Genomic DNA, 11,670 nt, shown 5'->3' with positions numbered 1-11,670 from the left:
TTCTACTTCTAATATGGCATCAATTTTTTCATGAGTTAAGCTAGCCATGTTTATATTAAAAGCATCATTATCCAATTTTAATTTATCACTATTTCTTTAAGTATCTCATTTTCTTTAACAATGATATCAAACTTGGATGCTAGCAACTTATGATTAGATTTTAAGTTTATATGCTTGCTTTTAAGTTTACAAAATTATGATGCAATTTATTATAGGATTTCATTAATTTTTCATATGCACATGCGAGATTAACTATAGATAATTCATTATTGGATTCGGACTCGCATACCTCACTAGAGCTATCACCAAGTGGCTGTGTGCATGATGAAGCTTCACTCTCACTTGAAGCAGAATCCACCGAAACACATTGGATTTCCTCCAAGTTGCTTTGATGTGCCTCTATATATTTCCATAACATGTAAGCATTATCAAAATGAGCAAGCTTGTTAGAAATAGATGAGTCAAAGATATTAAGCAAATATTCTAATAAAAAACTTGTTCATGGTAAACATCTTTCTATCATTATTACTCCAGTTGGATTTTTCTAAAGTTGGGTACAATATAAACATAATTAATTATTTTCCATAAATCGATATGTTTAAATGTAATAAATAGTTTAAATCTAACAACGCATCATTGAGCATAAGAGAAATTATTAAAACAAGGAGCAATACTAATGTCATAGCCTAAATTAGGTGCACCTTGCAAGTCCATAATAATTATGCAAGCAAGAAAAATATCAAAACTAGATTAGCAAGATATAATAGCTTGGATCTTTGATTCTAGGCGATTAAGCCACAAATAAAGAGCACCAAGCTCTGATATCAATTAAAAGTACCCTAGGGGGTGAATAGGGTAATTTGCTAATCTAATCTGATATTGATGCCAAATTAAAACTTATTAAATAATATCCTAACAAATATGATAAGCAACAAGTTATGTGCAAGGATATGTAATTAAACAACGGGCAATATAAACATGAACACATGATATAAGAGAGATAGTGTGCAAATGGCAATTACAGACAAAACAATATGATCACAAAGTTTGGTCACCCTCGACCTACGTCTCTACTCCTCACGCTCGAGGAGAATCTCTAATATCTCAAAAACAACTACACAATTGATTTTTCAAGTTCACCAAAAACTTTTACAACTCATACAATTGTCAATACACAATACACTTCTCTAAGTGTTGGCCTAGCCCGTGTCATATTCCTCAAGTGCTTAAATTTACCACCTCTCACTAGGCTTTACTGCCAACACCACTCCTCTCGGAATTGATCTCGTCTCTCCCAACCACTTCTCTAAGTGTCCTTGTATATTACAACGTGTTCTGAACAATGATAAGCTCAAATAAATGTTTGTTCACTAATAAGGATGAGAATGAAATTTAAATTCACTTAATGATACAACCCTACAACCTAAATATATGAAATAATACAATATATGAAATACTAAAGCTCAATGACTGTGTGTGTAAGGAATGAATAAAATAAAATTTAACTCAAATTAATCTAGCATAAATATATAAGCAACAAAATGATAAATAGCTGAAGACGAGTTAAGAATACTTCTCTAAGAAAAAGAGATGTAAGTGTTGAGGATGAAAGCCTCAAGCTTGAAATTGAAACCCTTCTCTTGTGAAAACCTCTTCACATAAACAAAATTTTGATCTTTTAAAACTTGAAATAAACAGCCCAAAAACACTTGTACAACTCTTTTAAAAAACAAAAGCAAGAAGGGTATTTATACCCTAAAAAACAAAGCAACCAAAAACTAGCCGTTCTACAAAAAATAGCTGATCAGTCGACTGACGATGTGTGTCGGTCGACTGATAATGTGGTTGTTGGCTGAACTGGCAGATTCTAAAATTTTGCATAGGTGACTTTCTAAAATCAATTAAAAATAGTAAATCAACTCCAAAAGTTATAAAATTTTGGATAATCTTTCTACACATGAATATAAACATGTTAGAGAAAGAATTTCGGACATATCATTTCCCATTTGTGAGAACATACTGTTTTAAAACAGATATTTTAGATTCTAAAAACTGCTGAATACTTGATTTTGTAAAATCTATTTAACATAGTAAATCAACTCCAAAAATAATAAAACTTTTGAAAATGTTTATACACATGATATTGAACATTTTAAAAAAAGAATTTTTCAAATTACATTTCTTTTTTGTTAAAAATCATATATTTTGAAAACCGTTCAAAAATACGAAAACATTAAAATTTGATTTTGATAAAATTTCTTCAAATAAGTTTTGAAATACTTTAAAATAGATTTATAAACTTGAAAAAGATATAAAATCATGTCGTTAAGTCTATAATCTAAAAATCGTGATAAATCAAAAACCAATGTGTGTATGTATGAATTTTGAGCTTGAAGTATAAACACATAAAGTAAACACCTAAGCTACAAAACTATACCCAAGATAAAAATCTTCATTAAGCTTTCTTGGTTACGGGGATGATGCGATAATGTTCTGGCATGAATTACGATGGCTTCATTCTAATTTCAACCAACCTCCTTTGAATGTGATCATAAAAGTGCAAGTCCATCCAACCTCCAACTGAGGATATATTTGTGTAGATTACCTAACAAAACAAATGCAAACACTCGACACACGATGTTAGGAATTGTTTGTTAATCATCAAAACTAGATTTGACATTAGGCTCATAAACATGAGACCTAACAAAGCTATCCTCCGTTTTTGCCCAACAAAGCAGAGATCTATAGGGCCTCCTATACAAAATGCCTCATAAGGAGGCAAGCATGTAGTCAATTGATAACTATTATTATAGGCAAACTTAATTAATGGTATATGATCTTCCTAACTACCTTGGAAATCTAACACATATGCTCGAAGCAAGTCCTCCAAAATTTGGTTGACTCTCTCTGCTTGACCATCTGTCTGCGTGTGGAAAACACTGCTACAAGCTAGCTGGTTGCCGAAAGAATTCTGGAAACTCTTCCATAAATGTAATGTGAATACTAAGCCACGATCTAATACAATCGTCTCTGGAACTCCATGCAATCTCTCAAATGAAAATTCTTGTATAAGTCTCTACAGTGTGTGCTATCTTAACAGGCAAGAAGTGCGCTGACTTCGTCAATCAATCGATAATCACCTAGATAGAATCATTTTCTTTGTGTGGCGCCCCTGGGTTCACACAAGGCTGCAGTCCAAGGTGAAACCAAGAATGTCAAACCTGTCATGCACCACACCGTGTAATAACATGTTTCACCATCATAATTACTATCTCTCTAGTAGAGTCAATAACAAGTGTAAGTACAAAAGAAAGTAAAAGATAATACAAGAAATAATTGATGAAATGATAGAGATCAAATTAATATTTTATCATCCAACATACAGAAATACAAAGTCAATCTTCAAAATGAAAAATCTGGAGATCTCAACAAGTCTCAAATACTGAATGTCTGATAAAAAGAAATAAGGCACACAACCTTTACAACTTCTAGAATAAAACTCTCAATGACCCAATAAAATGTCTACAATGGAGTACCCAAAATAAAACAAAACTACAAATGAAAGACGAACACTAATAAGTATCGCCATCAACCTGTGACTCTCCGTGCACCTGGCTCGTTACCTGAAATGGGAGGGGACAACGAGCGTCAAAGCGCTAGAGAGCAACATCACAACCAACCCCAACGGAAAGGGCTCATTGTATATAGAAAATACAGTTAATACATATATACATGAAATCATTGATCCTAACAATAAGAGGATTTTAGTATTTGCGAAATTACAACACGAGCATAGGTACGTCGAGCGAAATAATCCAAACAAGGAAACCCTCATGTATATATCTTGTATCTCAAATTGTAAATCCTTAAATACCAAACCCAAGATCTAATACAGGAACAATAATATAAAGAAGACTAACCCATCTCAGAACTCAAGTACCATGTCATGTCAAAACCCACATAAGTGTCATGTCCAGCCTATATAAGTGTAAGTGTCATAATCAAGGTTTAAACAGGTGTCCAACACATGGACTAAGACTAGGTGTAGTGGATGCCCAACACATGAACTGCATATATAAATTATCCAACACTTGGACTGAATGATGAATGTCCAACACATGGACTGAATATAATGAATGTCCAACACTTGGACTGAATATGATGAATATCCAACACATGAACTGCATATAATAATTTCCCAACACATGGACTGAATAAAATATGTAGAATATTAATGAGATATATGAAAAGATATATATATACTAATTTCACACGTGTCTCGGTGTGCGGATCTAAACTGGTGCCCTCAATTCATCTAACATGTATAAATGATTAGTTAATCACTGAATTCTAGTACCAGATAATCGAGGCAACTCCTCATATACGCAAAACTACATAACGAAACACAAATGTGCACAAACAGTTCGGTGGTCGACCGCAGAGGTCACTCCGGTTGACCGCGCAAAGAGAAGAAACAAGCTGCTCAACAAAAACGCCTAGCGGTCGACCGCGCAGAGGGCAGACAGATTCTGCCCATCTACACGCCCAACGATCGACCGCCGCATCCATCACGGTCGACCGCGAAACAGATCTAAAACTTGATAATTTTTTCTTAAACAAAAATCTAACATTTCTAATAGTCATATAATAATATACAGCTAAAATTAAACATGAAAATACATCGCCAAAAACCCCAAGCATAAACACAAATGTTAAAACGTTTCGAAAACAAGAAGTTGTGATTTAACTCATGATTAAATTGTTTTAGCTCTAGATCTTTACTACCCAAAACATTGGTGGACTTTTGATAAACTGAAACACAAGATTTTCGCATCATATGCTATAAAGAACATCTTTTTAAAACTCAAATATACGTTTTAGGCTCAACAAAAACCCATTAAAATCATTAGAAAACTTTTAAGAACATGGGGTAGGGCTGGGCGAGATGTTACTAGCCTGAGAGGTGTTGATGAACTCCTAAAAACATGGTTGAATGATCCCTTGATGCCAAACGCCGCAAATCTCGCCTTCTCCTCGCTTTCGCCTCATGAAACTTCCCCGAGAACACAAGCTTAGGGCTAGGGTTTGAAAGAGGAAGAGAGGGGCCGCTAGGGTTTGGAACATAGGAGAAAAGAGGTATTTTTTGTGTTTAAACATGTGTATATATGACAGCAAACCCGAAAAACTACAACCAAAACCCGAAACCCGAAACTAGAAAACCCAGTCTGACTAGAAATATACTCTTCGGTATTTTGGCTGTAACTTTCGCATCCGACCTTAGAATGAGGTGATTAAAGATTTTTTGGAAAGATGCTGAACATATCTACAACTTTTGACTTTTAGATTTTTTCCATATTCATAAAGTATCAATGTGTAAAATACAAAATCTCTCCACTGATCATAAATTTCCAAATTTACACATTGAGCATGATTTGTGCATTTGCACTTATATATATACATATATATATTGAATTGATCTTAAATCAATTCCTAGCATAATCAAACATCATAATATGTTATTTATAAATATATAACATATTTATTATTATTTATCACAAAATATTTAAATTTTTTTTTGGGGTTTTACATTCTTCCCCCCTTAAAAGAATTTCGTCCTCGAAATTCAGAAATCATACTTAACTGAAAGATAGTATTAGAAAGCATGTCGAGGGTGAAATCCAACCCGCACATACACCTCTCGTAATATTAAACTCTTGATAAGCATATAGGGATATTTATACTTAATAATCCAGAATGACTATATTCCCACTCAACCTTTAATCAAATGGAACTAGTACGTCGGGCGAAAAATCCAAACAAGAAACCCCCCATATATATACCATGTGTTCCAAAAGATTAAGAATTTAGCAGAAATATCCTCATTCTAGCGTTAAATCTAAATATAACCATACAAATAATCACACACATAAATCAATCCACTTCCTCAATAGGTGCAGGTAGTCACGCTGCATAACATCTTCGCGCTCCCGAGAATCATCCTCGATGTCTATACTTAACCATCTAAAATGTAAATACCCCCACTTAACCCCTAACTAAATGGAACAAGTACATCAAGCGAAAAATCCAAACAAGGAACCCCTCACATATATACCATATCTTCTGAGTACTTAGGAGTTAAGTGTTAATACCCTCATTTTAGTGTTAAGTATAAACATCACTATACATGTAACCATAAGTCATATATAAGTCATACTAAAGTTTAATTTACCTGCCCAAACAGGTGCGGGTCGATCGTGCAAAGATCAAAAACAAGCTACTCAACAAAAACGCCCGGCGGTCGACCGTCGTATCCACCGCGGTCGACCGGGCAGAGGGCAGACAAATTCTGGCCATCTGCACGCCCAGTGGTCAATAGCCGCGTCCACTGCGGTCGACCACAAGACAGACAGAAGCCCTCTACAGGTTTCTGTCTGCTTCGAAACAGAACTAAAACTTGATAATTTCTTCTTAAACAAAAATCTAACATTTCTAATAGTCATATAATAATATGCAGCAAAAATTAAACACGAAAACACATCGCCAAAAATCCCAAGCATAAACACACATGTTAAAACATTTTGAAAACAAGATGTTATGGTTTAACTAATGATTAAATTGTTTCAGCTCTAGATCTTTACTACCCAAAATGTTGGTGGACTTTTGATAAACTGAAACACAATATTTTTGCATCATTTGTTATAAAGAACATCTTTTTTAAACTCAAATATACGTTTTAGGCTCAACAAAAACCCATTAAAATCATTAAAAAACTTTTAAGAACATGGGGTAGGGTTGGGCGAGATGTTACTAGCCTGAGAGGTGTTGATGAACTCCCAAAAATATAGTTGAATGATCCCTTGATGCCAAACGCTGCAAATCTCGCCTTCTCCTCGCTTTCGCCTCATGAAACTTCCCCGAGAACACAAGCTTAGGGCTAGGGTTTGAAAGAGGAGGAGAGGGGCTGCTAGGGTTTGGAACATAGGAGAAAAGAGGTATTTTTTATGTTTAAACATGTGTATATATGACAGCAAACCCGAAAAACTACAACCAAAACCCGAAACCCGAAACTAGAAAACCCAGTCTGACTAGAAATATACTCTTCGGTATTTTGGCTATAACTTTCGCATCCGACCTCAGAATGAGGTGATTAAAGATTTGTTGGAAAGATGCTGAACATATCTACAACTTTTGACTTTTAGATTTTTCCATATTCATAAAGTATCAATGTGTAAAATATAAAATCTCTCCACTGGTCATAAATTTTCGAATTTACACATTGAGCATGATTTGTGCATTTGCACTTATATATATACATATATATATTGAATTGATCTTAAATCAATTCCTAGCATAATCAAACATCATAATATGTTATTTATAAATATATAACATATTTATTATTATTTATCACAAAATGTTCAAATTTTTTTTGGGGTTTTACATTCTTCCCCCCTTAAAAGAATTTCGTTCTCGAAATTCAAAAATCATACTTAACTGAAAGATAGTATTAGAAAGCATGTCGAAGGTGAAATCCAACCCGCACATACACCTCTCGTAATATTAAACTCTTGATAAGCATATAGGGATATTTATACTTAATAATCCAGAATGACTATATTCCCACTCAACCATTAATCAAATGGAACTAGTACGTCGGGCAAAAATTCCAAACAAGGAACCCCCCATATATATACCATGTGTTCCAAAAGATTAAGAATTTAGCGAAAATATCTTCATTCTAGCGTTAAATCTAAATATAACCATACAAATAATCACACACATAAATCAATCCACTTCCTCAATAGGTGCAGGTAGTCGCGCTGCATAACATCTTCGCGCTCCCGAGAATCATCCTCGATGTCTATACTTAACCTTCTAAAATGTAAATACCCCCACTTAACCCCTAACTAAATGGAACAAGTACATCGAGCGAAAAATCCAAACAAGGAACCCCTCATATATATACCATATCTTCCGAGTACTTAGGAGTTAAGTGTTAATACCCTCATTTTAGTATTAAGTATAAACATCACTATACATGTAACCATAAGTCATATATAAGTCATACTAAAGTTTAATTTATCTGCTCAAACAGGTGTGGGTCAATCGTGCAAAGAGCAGAAACAAGCTGCTCAACAAAAACGCCCGGCGGTCGACCGTCGTATCCACCGTGATCTACCGGGCAGAGGGCAGACAGATTCTACCCATCTGCACGCCCAGCGGTCGACAGCCGCGTCCACTGCGGTCGACCACAAAACAGACAGAAGCCCTCTACAGGTTTCTGTCTGCTTCAAAACAGATCTAAAACTTGATAATTTCTTCTTAAACAAAAATCTAACATTTCTAATAGTCATATAATAATATGCAGCAAAAATTAAACACGAAACACATCGCAAAAAATCCCAAGCATAAACACACATGTTAAAACATTTTGAAAACAAGAAGTTATGGTTTAACTAATTATTAAATTGTTTCAGCTCTAGATCTTTACTACCCAAAACGTTGGTGGACTTTTGATAAACTGAAACACAAGATTTTCGCATCATATGCTATAAAGAACATCTTTTTATACTCAAATATACGTTTTAGGCTCAACAAAAACCCATTAAAATCATTAGAAAACTTTTAAGAACATGCGGTAGGGCTGGGCGAGATGTTACTAGCCTGAAGGGTATTGATGAACTCCCAAAAACATGTGAGAATGATCCCTCGATGCCAAACACCACAAATCTCACCTTCTCCTCGCTTTCGCCTCATGAAACTTCCCCGAGAACACAAGTTTAGGGCTAGGGTTTGAGAGTGGAGGAGAGGGGTTGCTTGGGTTTGGAACACAGGTGAAAAAAGGTATTTTTCATATTTAAACATGTGTATATATGACAGCAAACCCGAAAAACTATAGCCCAAAACCCGAAACCCGAAACTGGAAAACCAAGTCTGACTAGAAACATACTCTTCGGTATTTCAACTGTAACTTTGGTATCTGACCACGGAATGAGGTGATTAAAGATTTGTTGGAAATATGCTAAATATATCTACAAATTTGGTCTTTTAAGTTTTTCCATATTCACAACGTATCAGTGTATAAAATGCAAAATATCTCCACTGGTCATGAATTTCCAGATTTATACATCGAGCATGATTTGTGCATTAGCTCTTATATATATACATAGATTCATTGAATTGATCTCAAATCAATTCCTAGCATACTCAAACATCATAATATATTATTTATAAATATATAACATATTTATTATTATTTATCATAAAATATTCAAGATTTTGGGGTTTTACACTTTGCTAGACCTCGATAATCCCACAATGAAATATATATATATATATATATATGAATATAGGAGCGAAATCATGCACGACATGCACGAGCCTGAATCTAGAAAAATAACCAGTTAAGAGTTTATATATTTTACACACTGATGTAGTTAGAAGTGGGAAAAACTCGAAAGACCAAAGTTGCAGGTGTATTCTATAGCTTTCCAACGAATCTTAGATCACCTCATTCCGAGATCGAAGGTTAAAGTTACAGCCAAAATACCAAAGACTATTTTTCTAAACAGACTGAATCTATGTTGTTAGTAGTCTACTACTAAGCTTAGTAGTCGACTACTAAGGCCATTAGTTGACTAATCGGGCTAATTTCTAGATTTCTATTGGGTTTCTGTACGGTTTTGGTTTATTTTCGAACCCAGGTTTAACCCTAAGTATATAAACATATTTAGACCCTTTTTCCTGAGATTTTTCACGTGAATTACCAACCACCATCTTCCCTCAAACCCTAAAGCTTGTTCTTGATGTTCCTCGAGGAGATTTGAAGTAAACAGACTGAGCAGAGGGTGAGATCACATGCTTTTGAGCAAGGAGAGATCTTGCGCATGTGGCTAGAGGCTCGACACGACATTTTAGGCAAGATCACTTTGCATCCAACCCTGCACCCTTAGTTAAAGAATGATTTAAGATATTTAAATCGATGTTTTATATGTTTAGATCTTAATCTGATGTAAAAAAAGATTAGAATTTGATATTAACGGTAAACAAATGTTAGATCTACATGGTTTTCTTGCTGCTTATGATAGAAACGTGATCATGATCATTAGGTTTGTTTCAAACTTCGTTTGTATCTTGTTTATTATGTTTTAATCATGCTTAAACCCTAGATTTAGGATTAAATGAGTTTAAATGTTAATTAATGATGATTAAACCCTTGGTTTGGTATAATTAAGTTCTGTAAACGTGAATAAATAAATTTATATCTGTTCTATGTTTCATGTAAGCATGTTTATGCTTTTTATGTCGATAACTAGGATTCATGTGAGATATTTAATTACTCAGGATGTTAAGCTTGATTAGATTGAATCAAGAATTTAAATCATCATGGAGATAAAAAATTTTATTAGTATTTACTAGTTTTATACTATATTAAAATATGATAAACACGTGACGCTTGCTAAGTGTTATATGTACATGGATGTGTGCATCTTTCTACTTAGTAGTCGACTACTAGTCGACTACTTAGAGTAGTAGTCGACTACTAAGGTTCAGTGCTTAGTAGTCGACTACTAAGGATTGTTTTCCTGAGTTTTATTTTGTATTTGTTTGAGATGTGTTTACGGGGTTCGAGCCGCACTTCCTCACATGTAATTACACGAATACACAAGTACAGTGCCATTGTAAATACATGAGTACCCCAAAGGGGGTTTTGATAAGAATTGGGTTGTTTATAAGAGTTAGAGATTGTTCATACACTCGTTGGATATCATTGATGAGCCCAGCTCAGTACTATATAGTATAGTGCGTCGATATACCAAATTTACACAGTTTATACATGAGATGGATATCGTTGATGAGCTCAGTTCAGTACTACATGAGGTAGTGCATCGATATTCTATATGTACAGACAATTGAGTCGGGTTTGGATGCTTTGTATAGCAGTCCGTCTGTACGAGTGTGCGATGAGGCTTGTGAGTCGTATAATTATGAGGCTTGTGAGGCCATCTATTTAGATACCTACATGGTAGGTCATCCCGCACTCAGGTTACATGCTGAGATCGCGATAAGACTAATGAGCCGTGTACACTATTTAGGACACTTACATGATAGATTGTTGCTTTGAGATTATTGATTGATAGCCTAAGTCATTGGACGGATGTCAGTTATGAATATGGCACATCTTTGAGATATATGACCAGGATACTTTGCTCTTGAAAGTATTGATTCTATCTCCACAGTGATAGTGGAGGATAATATAAATACGATGTGATGATGTCTTTATTTCCTTTATTGCTTTTTTTATATCTTAGTTGGGATCAATGATTAGCGATTCACAATTTGAGACATATGGAATATTTTGCTCGATGTACTAGTCTCGTATTGTGGGTTTCTAATTGTCGATTTCATATTGGTTGTTTATTCTTAGTTTGGTATTAATGTTTAGATATCTATAATTTGAGACAATGGTATATACATGAGGGTTTCCTTGTTTAGATTATTTCGCTCGACGTACTACGTCTCGTATTGTAGGTTTCTAAATGTTAATTCCACTTAGATACAAGGAAAATGATCTAGGTAGACTATGCTTAATAGATAGAGCCTCCACTCCATCTAGTAGCCCTTTCCCTGGGGGCGAATAGATGTGATCTTGCTGTAGTGCTTTGACAC

This window comes from Asparagus officinalis, chromosome 7, assembly GCF_001876935.1.
Source record: "Asparagus officinalis chromosome 7, Aspof.V1, whole genome shotgun sequence".
NCBI classification, from domain to species: Eukaryota; Viridiplantae; Streptophyta; class Magnoliopsida; order Asparagales; family Asparagaceae; genus Asparagus; species Asparagus officinalis.
This window is presented reverse-complemented; position numbering follows the sequence as displayed.